Genomic DNA, 12,108 nt, shown 5'->3' on the forward strand with positions numbered 1-12,108 from the left:
CTACTGGTAATTCAGTGTAAATCAAGGCAGTAGCAACAACTATACTAGAATTTATTTTTTCATCATTGCATGCTTACAGATAGAGAAGTGACTTTTCCTTAAGAATGTCCCTGATTAAGCACTAAAAATAATTTTGTTACATCTAAACCCTTGAGTACAGATCTTTTTATATCCCATTTGAGGAAATGGGAAGTATGTAAAGCACTTTGCTGCATTCAAAGTACAATACTTGTTTTGAAGAAAAGCCCTTGTATGATTGAGGTATAAGCTGTAATAGTAGATACTTTTTTTCATGAAACACCATGTTCATTTAAAAGACTGGCTGACAGAGGAACTAGGTGTATACATATAAGAATGGGTATCCTGCTTCTCAGGAAAAGACTGAGATAGAAAAAGTCAACTTGTTCAAAGCCTCCTACATTTGCTGTCAGAAAGGACCAGATTTAATTTATGAAAATTACTTCTTCCAGTGGTCTTATAACTAGTGTTATAACTAATTAGAATGTCAGCAAATGAACAGTTGTTATGTGGACATTTAAAAGATGATGCACGAACATATGCTCTTACTCAGCTATTTTGGATTCTCCATAAACAAGAAATATATTCTTCTGGATTAAAAATATTATAGGAGAATGCTTTTAATAAACTCAGAATTGTCTGTGATTAATAATTTTGTTCAGTCTTCACACATTCAGGATTTATTTCCATTTTTGATTACAAGAAAAAGATACTTCTGATTAAATGAATAAGAAAGAAAAAGGGAAAAAACAGTAGGAGAGGATGAGTGGTGTGTTAAAGGACAGATTGAGTGTATGTATTTTAATCTGGCAGTTGTCTCGTGTAATTTTTTTTGCCAAAAGACTGCTAATTTCATACAAAAATTTAAATATTGTAGCAGTCACCCAACTTAAACATTTGGCAAATAGTTATCCTATTTTAAAAATGGAAAATATTTCTCAAGTGCTTCTGTTTTCAAAATACTGTCTCACGCTATTCTTTGTGTTTGCTTGATCATTCTTTGGGAGAGAATTCTCTAAATTTGGGATGCAGTATATATACATTTCCTCCTATAGCATCTATTCAATAGGACCTTGGTTTATTCAATTAGTTAAAAATGAAAGGGTTTTTCATTTTTCCTCATTCTTCTTCTCCTTCTCTTCCCTCTTTTTTGATAGAGTATATCTACATCTTTTAAAACATATACAAGGTATAGTGAAAAGAAACATTACATTCTTGGGGTGTGAAATACATTTTTAACATGAAAACTTGACAAAAAAATTTCAAGTTTTTTTATATTTGCCTCAGTTTAAACAAAAAACAAACCGAAACCCACTTTTCACAGGAACATAGAAGCTCTCACATTTAGATGTTAATCATCCCAAGGGAAAATTTACCGGATTCACAGGGCTTCAGGCACCATATTCTCAAACCCATGAGTACCTTTTGTTATTTCTTCTGTCTGCATGCTGACATTAGAGGGAACTCTTTTTTTACTGAAAAATGAAGCTAGAGTGTTGAAGTTATACAGTCTGCTCTGGTCCACTTGACCACATTACTGTCAAATCTAACATAGTTTCTAGAATTCCTAAGAAAAAATTCTTCTAATGTCTGTTCATATAGTTAATACGGACTAGCGTGTGTGTTTGTTGTTTTCTGTTTAAACAAAGGAACATATCTTCCAGTTTAGGGATAAGGAAAATATTTATATAAAAGCTTACCAAAAGTTGGATTTGTTATACCTTTAGATATTAGGAAGAGGAAGTGATATAATAGGTTAACTACAGTAAATAAAAAAGCAGGTATTTTACCATTCTGAATCTTATCCCTTTAATAAAATTCCTCTCACCACTAAAATATACTATTCTTGACCAATTAACTCATTTATTAAGAGGACTAAATAAAGATAATATGTTCACAGACTGTGCTAATACTCTCAATTAGTCATTTCACCAACACTAGGCAAAAGAATGATTTTGCTGAAATTGTTCACTACACTACGACAGCTCATCATAAATATCAACTGACCATAAATCTTTGAAAGAAAAATGACTATATTATAATCTAATGTTGTCAAAAGTGATTTTACTATAAAGCAAATGATGCTTATTTCAGCTTCAAGGACCCTCATTCTCATTTACCCTTCCAAGGCCATCGGAGGAACACTATAACATGGTCACTTGGTCACGCTATTTTGTAAAATTAGGTAGGACAATTTAACTGTAATCAGTTAAGACTGCTGTCTCTTTTCACTCTGACTTTCCCTCTATAATAGTTGGTATTTAAGGATAATCATTTGGGATATTTTGCTAGGAAAATGTTGAGTTGTAGACACACTTATTTTTTATTTAATGGGCTTATTTAAGTGGTTTGCAATCACTTCTGTGTATAGTTAAGCTATTACTAATTGTTCCAAATATCATGACCCAAAGGCATAAGGGCCAGAGGTCATATGATAGTATGAACAAGTTCTAGGCACCCAGCATAAAAAATACGTGGGTAGTAGAAGACAAAAAAAAAAAAAAAAAAAAAAGTCTCGCATGTAGGGAAAATGTAGTCTCTAGAAAACCATGCTAGATCATACAACTCATATACAAAAGAATGTTGATAAAGTTTTTCTACAATGTGATGGCAATCATAAAGTAGAAACTTATTCCTCTATCTCTAAAAATCATTATAACATTGCTTTCATACAAAGAAACAATCAAAGAACTTATAGCCAAATGATTTTTTAAAAGGCTTATAGAGATAGATCCAGGAGTTAATTAATAAGAATAATTGTGTATTTCTCGACTTCTTCCTCCTTCTTCAAAGCCAGGCATGGTGGGTGGAATCCTTATGTTTCTATCTCTCTGATCGCCTTTCCTATTTCATCTTTGTTTTCCTCCTCCACTACAGTTCACTGAAGGACTTTTCTGTTCTCCTTTTCTACATTTAAGGGCGCATGTGATTACATTGAACCCATGTGAAACCAGGATCATCTCTCTATTTTATGGTCAGATGAAAAGTACCTTCATAGCAGTAGTACCTAGATTAGTGTTTGTTTGAATAACCAAGCGATGGAAGTCTGGAAGAGACATCTTTAGAAGTCTGCCTACCCTAGAACTGATTTAGTACAAATTTCTGATTTTAAAAATAGGGAAATGTAAGATGAGTTTTATCCAAGTACTTAATCATAGTTTTTTTGCTGTATTAAAAGATAGATGAGACTACATTTCTATATTAAGATTGATAGATTATCTGCTTAGGAAAGAATACATGCAAGCCTATCCAATTTTAATAATAAGTTGTAATTATGCTCCCCTCTAACCAATAACAGAAAATACCCCTACTCCAAGGCTTAATGGAGAATTCAAACTACCTGCTGTACTGCTTCTTCCAAAAATCTTATCCAGTGTTACTGAAACTTGAAAGATGGACAAAGTATTGAGTTCTTTCCTCTGTATTGGTCAGCAATGTTTTTTAAAGGGCCCCATAGTAAATAGTTTAGACTTTTGGGACCTATGGTCTCTGTCACAACGATTCACCATGCCACTGTAGAATGAAAAGAGGGATAGAACACAAGTAAATGGATGGGTGTGAATGTATTACAATAAAACTTTATTTATAGATTTGGTCCATGGTGGGAGAGGGAGACTGCTTAGTTCTCGAACTCCTGGTGTAAAGATTTGGGTACTCTATGTCCATGCTGAATTCTTATGGCCATCCCAGAGAGGGTGCCATTCATGTACATTTTATGCTATGCCCTTGACATTAATTGATATTTGATTTAAAAAATATATAGTCATATTTTAAAAATTGCTGTAGCTTATTCAAAACTCTTGTTGAAGTCAGTATACAACATTATGTTGTTCAATGTCCTTTTATAAATTCTTCACATTACAAATTCCCTTCAAAATTGTGTCAGGAGTGTTTGGGTTTTTTTTTTCCCCTTCATGCTGAATTAGCATGTTTCATTTTATCAGAAAATTAAAATTACATATCCTATCACTTCCCTTTTTGACTTGGTTGACAAGAAATATAGATTTATAATGAATACTCATTTCTGTCCTTCTGTATGTAAGCTTTAGGGCACATTTATTTTCCTTTATTTTTGAAAACTTTTGGTCTTATAGTATATGTGATTTTAGTTGCAATCTTCCTAAAATCCTTACCAATGAATATATAATAGTAGAGTTGGGATTAAAATTCTGGTTTATGATTAGTCTTCCTCAAACATAAATATTTGCTCTCACATTTCATTAACTTCAATTAATTAATTTTCTGCAGACCCTGTACACATTGTGTCTGTTGATGGAATTGGTCTTTTATGTATTTAAACTTCCACACAGAGTAAAGTCTATGTCTATGTAGTTAACTCTTTTTTATATTGAATTATATCACATATATCAGGTTTTCTCAAACTTGGAACTATGGATACATTTTGAACCAGAAATTTGTGTTGAGAGAGGCTGTCTTCTGCATTGTAGGATGTTTACCAGCATCTCTGGCCTCTGCCCACTAGATGCCAGTAGCACTCCTGCCAGGTTGTTTCAACCCAAATAGCTCCAGGCATTGTAGAATGTCCTCTGGGAATGTGTGTGTTGGAGGTGGGGGACATTGGTTGAGAACCATGATTTATTCAGAAATTGTACAAATTATGAGTTAACAAATTGATGAATTTTCATGATGTGAGAACACCAGCATAATGAAAAAACGGATCAAAAAATAAAGTATTACCAGCATCCCACAAAGCCCTTTCTTGCCTACTCACTACCTATACCTTCCCGCAAAGTTAGTACCTTTATGACTTTTAAGACCACAGATTGGTTTTCTTCTTTTGAACTGTGTATAAATAGAGTTACACAGAATGTCCTTTGTTGCTTTCAATCAATATTACTCTTATGAGATTCATTCACGTGGTGCATAGCAATAGTTCTATTATTGCCAAATTCCGTAATTTATTTGTACATTTTACTGATAAAGGACACTTAGTTTTCACAGCTTTATCTGTGGGAATGTTATAATTCAATTTAGTTTCTTCTGTTCCGGTTTTATACTTTTTAGTCATTTTTTTGGTCACTTTTTTAGATTCCTTTTTGAGGAATTTGTCCATTTGCTGTTATTTTCCAAGTATATTGGCATAATTATTTTTTACAATATTATCTTGTTCCCTTTTTATTTGTTGTAGAATCTGTAATCTCTCTCTTTTTATTCTTGGTATTGATAAATTGTGTTTTCATCCTCTCTTGAACATTTGTGCCAAGGGTTATCACTTTATTACTCAAAAAAATCAACTTTCATTTTTTTAATCCCTCTAATACGTATTTATTATCTGTATTTTTCATTCTTTCTTATGCTTATTAGAAATTTTTATCTTGTTCTATCAGCTATTGAGTGAAGAATTAAATTCTGCCAGCTTCATTATAGATTGATTTATTACTCTTTAGTTCTGACACTTCTTGCTTTCTAGAATTTTTAGCTATGTTATTCAGTGCATATACATTTAATATAATTCTATCTAGCTAGTGAATTGATCTTTTAGTCATTACAAAATTACTCTTTAAACCTGGTAATACTCCTTTTTCATCTACTTTTTCTGGCATTAATATGTCAGCAACCATTTTCTTTCTTCTTTCTTTTTTTTTCCTTGACAGTTTTATTTCAATGTGTTTTTGTCCTTATATTTAGGATAGATCTCTTTAAATATCATGTAACTAGACTTTCTATTTTAATTGTCTGAAATTTTTGTTTTTCAATTGTAATATTTAGCCTATTTATATTTGATGTAATTATTTATATATTTGATCTTAAATCTTACTACAAGCATACCTCATTTTATTGACTTCACTCTAATGCACTTTGCAGATATTGAATTTTTTCAAATGGAAGGTTTGTGGCAATCCCACATTGTGAAAGTATATCTGTGTCATTTTTCTAACAGCATTTGCTCACTTCATATTTCTGCATCACATTTTGGTAATTCTCACAAAATGTCAAAATTTCCATTATTATTATATTTTTTATGGTGATCTGTGATCAGTGATTTTTGATGTTACTATTATAATTGTTTTGGGATTGCATGAACTGTGCCCATGTATGATAGCAAAATTAATTGATATGTGTTGTGTGTGTTCTGACTGCTCCACCAACCTGCTGTTCCCATCTCTCTTCCTTTCCTTTGGCATCCCTATTCCCTGAGACAAAACTATATTGAAATTAAGCCAGTTAATAACCCTACAAAGACCTCTAAATGTTCAAGTGAAAGGAAGAGTTGCATGTCTCTCCCTTTAAATCAAAAGCTAGAAATAATTAGGCTCAGTGAGGAAGGCATGTTGAAAGCTAAGATAGACCAAAAGCTGGGTCTCTTGTGCCAAACAGTTAGCCAAGTTGTGACTGCAAAGGAGAAGTTCCTGAAGGAAGTTAAATGTCCTACTCCAGTGAACACAAGAATGATAAGAAAGTGAAACAGCCTCATTGCTGATATGGAGAAAGTTGCAGTGGTCAGGAGAGAAGACCAAACTAACCACAGCAATCCCTTAAGCCAAAGCCTAATCCAGAGCAAGGCTCTAACTCTCTTCAATTCTATGAAGGTTGCAAGAGGTGAGGAAGCTGTAGAAGAAAAGTTTGAAGATAGCAGAGGTTGGTTCATGAGGTTGAAGAAAAGAAGCTCTCTCCATAAAAGTGCAAGGTGAGGGGCTTCCCTGGTGGTGCAGTGGTTAAGAATCCACCTGCCAATGCAGGGGACATGGGTTCGAGCCCTGGTCCGGGAAGATCCCACATGTTGCAAAGCAACTAAGCCCGTGCACCACAACTACTGAGCCTAGAGCCCACGAGCCACAACTACTGAAGCCCTCACGCCTAGAGTCCAATCTCCTCAACAAGAGAAGCCACTGCAGCAAGAAGGCTGTGCACCACAATGAAGAGTAGCCCCCACTCGACGCAATTAGAGAAAGCTGTGCGCAGCAACAAAGACCCAGAGCAGCCAAAAGTAAAAATAATGAATAAATTTATTATATAAAAAAAAGTGCAAGGTGAAGCAGCAAATGCTGATGTATGAGCTACAGCAAGTTATCCAGAAGATCTAGCTAAGATAATTAATGAAGGTGATTATACTCAACAACAGATTTTCCATGTAGAGGAAATAGCCTTCTATTGGAAGACTGTGCCATCTAGGACTTTCATAGCTAGAAAGGAGAAGTCAGTGACTGGCTTCAAAGGGCTGCCTGACTCTTGTTAGGAGTTAATGTAACTGGTGACTTTAAGTTGAAGCCAATTTACCATTATGCTCATTTCCCATTATGAAAATTCTAGGACCCTTAAGAATTATCTAAATCTACTCTACCTGTGCTCTGTACATGGCACAACAAAGCCTGGATGACAGCACATCTGTTCACAACATGGTTTGCTGAATATTTTAAACCCAATGTTGAGACCTAAGGCTCAGAGAAAAAGATTCCTTTCAAAATATTACTACTTACTGACAAGGCACCTAGTCACCCAAGAGCTCTGATGAAGCTGTACAACAAAATTCACATTGTTTTCATGCCTGCTAACATATCATCTATTCTTCAGCCCATGGACCAAGGAGTAATTCTGACACTCAAGTCATGTTATTTAAGAAAAACATTTCATAAGACTATAGCTACCATACATAGTGATTCCTCTGATGGACCCAAGCAAAGTAAATTGAAAGCCTTCTGGAAAGGATTCACCATTTTAGGTGCCATTAAGAACATTCATGGTTCATGGGAAAGGGTCAAAATATTAACATTAACAGGAATTGAAAAGAAGTTGATTCCAACCCTCATGGATGACTTTGAGAGGTTCAAGACTTCAGCAGAGGAAGTAACTGAAGATATGGTGGAAATAACAAGAGAACTAGAATTAGAAGTGGAACTTGAAGATGGGACTAAATTGCTGCAATCTCATGATCAAACTGTAACAGAGGAGGAGTTGCTTCTTATGAATGAGAAAAGAAAGTGGTTTCTTGAGATGGAATCTACTCCTGGAAAAATGCTATGAAGATTCTTGAAATGACAACAAAAGATTCAGGATATTACATAAACTTACTTGATAAAGCAACAGCAGGGTTTGAAAGGATTGATTCCAATTTTGAAAGAAGTTCCACTGTGGGTAAAATGCTATCAAACAGCATTGCATGCTACAGAAAAATAGTTCATAAAGGTAAGATGGAGTGGCCAAGATGGCAGAGTATGAAGACCCTAAGCTCACCTCCTCCCATGAGGACAGCAAAATTGCAACTATTTACAGAGAAATTATTTATGTGACAAACCAGAGCACTAGCAGAAAAGATCTACAACTAAAGATGTAAAGAAGGACTCACAACAAGATAGGTAGGAGGGGCAACCCACAAACAGGAGGATAATTACAATTGCAGAGGTTCTCCTCAAGGAGCAAGTGGTTGGAGCCCCGCATGTGGCTTCCCAGCCTGGGAGTCCTGCACACGGAAGATAAGCCCCAAGAATGACTGGCTCTGAAGGCCAGTGGGGTTTACTTTCAAAAGAGCCAGAGGACTGTGGGAAATAGAGACTCCACTCTTAAAGAGCACACGCAAAACTTCACATGCTCTGGGACCCAGGGCAGAAGCAGTAATTTGAAAGAAGCCTGGGTAAGACACACCTGCTGACCTTGAAGAGCCTCGTGGAGGGGCAGAAGGCAGCTGGGGCTTGTCCTGGGAACATAGACACTAGCATCAGATGTTTTGAGGAGTTCCTTCTACCACATGGACACTGATGCTGGCAAGCACTATTTTGGAATCCTCCCTGTAGCTTATTTGTACCAGGACTCAGACCAACTCACCAGGCTGTCAGTACAAGTACTGGGATGCCTCAGGCCGAGACACAGCTCCACCCACCAGCAGGCCTGTTGCCCTGAAACCCCCTGAGTGCACAGCCACCCCAGGACCTGGCCCTGTCCAGCAGAGGGCCCAGGACCTGGCTCCATACAACAGCTCTAGCCATGGGATTTCCAGGGCCCTGCAGCCAGAGATCTGGGACCTGACTCAGCCCACCAGTAGGCCAGGAGTAGCCCTGGGACCAGTCTCACCCACCAGTGTGTAGGCACTGTCCCCAGGACCTGATGGGCCCACAACAGGCCAAAACACCAATTCTGGGACCCCCAAGACCCTGCAGCCAGAAACCCTGGGACCCAGCTTTGCCTACCAGTGGGCTGGCAGTAGCTCCGGGACCAGCCTTACCCACCAGTGGGTAGGCACCAGGCCCAGGAAATCCTGGGTCCTGGTCCCACCCACAAGCAGGCCAAAACACCAATTCTGGGACCCACAGGGGCCTGCAGCCAGGTAGGGCATATAGCTCAAATGAGCAGAGAGTAGTGCGCTGCTGGGATACATAGGACATCTGCTTCAAAAAGCCACTCCTTCAAGATCGGGAAACATAAGGAGCCCACAAAATACATAGAAATAAAAACAGCAAATTAGGTAAAATGAGGGGACAAAGGAACATGGAAATGAAGGAATAAGATAAAACCCCAGAAGAAGAATGAAGAGAAATAGGGATAGGCAATCTACCCACTAAAGAGTTTAAAATAATAATCATAAAGATAATCAAAGTACTCGGGAGAAGAATGGATGAACACAGTGAGAAGATTAACAAAGAGAAGATATAGTCATTGACCTCGGGGCGGCAGCAGTGGGAGAGGCAGCAGTGGTGGGAAGTGGCTGGGGCAGGGGGCATTGTCATCTCACCCTTCAGCCTGGAGGATCTCATCAAGCACCTGGCCTCGCTGCAGCAGAACAAGGTGCTCAAGGTCCATCTGGAGACCTACAGACTCAAGTGCAAGGCACTGCAGGAGGAGAACCGCGGCTTGCGCAAAGCCAGCGTGACCATCCAAGCCCAGGCTGAGCGGAAACAAGAATTCATCAGTAATACTTTATTCAAGAAAATTCAGCCTTCGCAGAAGGAGAAAGAAACCCTTGCTGTAAATTACAAGAAGGAAGAAGAGTTCCTCAATGGTGAGCTCTCCAAAAATTGATGCAGTTGCAGCATGAGAAAGCCGAACTGGAACAGCATCTGGAGCAGGAATTCCAGGTCAGCAAACTGATGAAGAAAATTTAAAAACTGGAGAACGATACCATTTCTAAGCAGCTTACATTAGAACAGTTGAGACGAGAGAAGATTGACCTTGAAAATACTTTGGAACAGGAACAAGAAGTACGAGTGATTCGTTTCTGGAAAAGGATGGAACTTGAAGCTGAAAAGCGAATCCTGCAGGAGAAATTAGACCAGCCGGTGTCTGCGCCCCATTGCCTAGAGACATCTCCGTGTAGATCGACCCTCCAGAAAACGTGATGCGACACATCAGGTTTTTAAAGAATGAACTGGAGAAGCTGAAGAAGCAACTGAGTGTTGCCCAGTTACAGCATTCCGAGATAATGGCGCAGTATTTGGAGGAGAAACTTCACATGAGGCAAGAGGACCTGAGAGGAAGCTGCAGAGGGAGATGGAGAGGAGAGAGGCCCTCCTTCGACAGCTCTCAGAGAGTGAGTCCAGCTTAGAGATGGATGCTGAAAGGTATTTTAAGGAGCTGTCTGCACAAGGATTAAGACCTCACATTGTGTGCAGCCCGATCCCTTACACACCTTCTCCCAGTTCAAGCCGGCCGATATCACCCAGTCCCTCGTATGCAAGTCACACACTTGGTTTCACGCCACCAACGTCACTGACTAGAGCCGGAATGTCTTATTACAATTCCCCAGGTCTTCATGTGCAGCATATGGGAGCATTCCACGGTATCACAAAAGGCCTTCACCGCAGAGAAGCAAGTCCTGATCAATTCAGATGGCCCACGCTGCCTCCGTCTCACAACACACAGAGCCCTGTCCAGCCACTGCCACCTCCATCTCCACCACCCATACAGCCCGCAGTCCCCTCAGCAGCCACCTTGCAGCCTGCCCCCTCGCAACAGTCGGTTCGCCCCTCCTCCCAGCCTTAATGCATATGCTTAGTCCGAACCTCATGTCGGCACGCATTACGTCGGCTGGGACGTCGGCTGTTCGACAGTTTGGTAGTTCAGCAGCAGTGTGCAATTTTTGCCTGGCCCCAGAGCTTCATTTTCCTGGCTTTTAGGCTGGAAGATAAAAAGGGATAATCTTTTTATTTTTTTCCGTGAATTTGCAGAAAATTACTGAGCTGTTATTACCCCTCCCCTCCCATTATAATGGTGTTTACTAAGCATACCAGTAATTCAGCACTACAATGCAGAACTTTGAAAATCTAGCATTCAGTATAAAATGGGAAGTTAGATGGATCAGTACCAAAGACAATGCTCAATAGAGCTTTCTACAGATACACTTTGTTTGGGTTATTTTCAGTATATCCCAACATTCATGTCTCCTGTAAAACAGATCGCCTAAAGTACTGGATCACATGGCTATATCTTTTCCACATGCATGGGATTGATAATTATTGTATATCCAGGTGTGATTCTTTCTTTATCCTTGATGTTAACCTCCTCAAACTGGAGCACTCTCACGTGAGTCGATAACTGTTGTCCTACCCACCAGTGGTTGCTATGACTGATTAGAAGGTGCTGTGTGATTTCTGCTGAAGAAGACAGTGTGATTGTAACAAAAACAGCTATTTCTCCTTTCCATTCTCTACTTGTGTTTCCCTAAAATAGAGTTCAAACAAATATTTTAAAGGTGCAAAATACTATTAGAAAATACTATTTGAAATAAATGTTATAGGAATATCTTAGCATATTGGCCACAAAATACTTTATTGCTGAGCACAATATCACTGAGGACTGCTTATTTTGCCCAGTAAAATCGAGTGCAATGAACAGAGAAGTATACCTTGAATGCATTATTTCCATTCATTTGGCACAAATAAATTGTTTGGTTTCACTTTAAAGTAGAGAAAAAGAGTTAGAAGATATACAGGAAAAGCAAACAGAGATTAAGAATACAATAACTGAAATAAAAAATACATTAAAAGGAATCAACAGTAGATTACATGATACAGAGGAACTCCTCAGCAAGCTGGAAGACAGAGTAGTGGAAATCACTGAACCTGAACAGAAAATGGAAAAAATGTAAAAAGAAATGAAGACAATTTAAGAGACCTCTGAGACAACATCAGGCATACTACC

The 12,108-nt window shown here is 38.3% G+C and overlaps 1 pseudogene across 1 annotated transcript; it reads left to right on the plus strand.

Annotated features, from left to right (window-relative positions):
- Positions 1–7,785: 7,785 nt before the first annotated feature.
- Positions 7,786–10,950, plus strand: LOC307051276 (coiled-coil domain-containing protein 6-like; annotated as a pseudogene). Its single transcript has 2 exons — positions 7,786–7,917; positions 9,646–10,950. The product of its transcript is annotated as a coiled-coil domain-containing protein 6-like (transcript).
- The last annotated feature ends 1,158 nt before the right edge of the window (positions 10,951–12,108 follow it).

This window comes from Hyperoodon ampullatus (assembly GCF_949752795.1).
Source record: "Hyperoodon ampullatus genome assembly, chromosome: 4".
Taxonomy (NCBI): Eukaryota; Metazoa; Chordata; class Mammalia; order Artiodactyla; family Ziphiidae; genus Hyperoodon; species Hyperoodon ampullatus.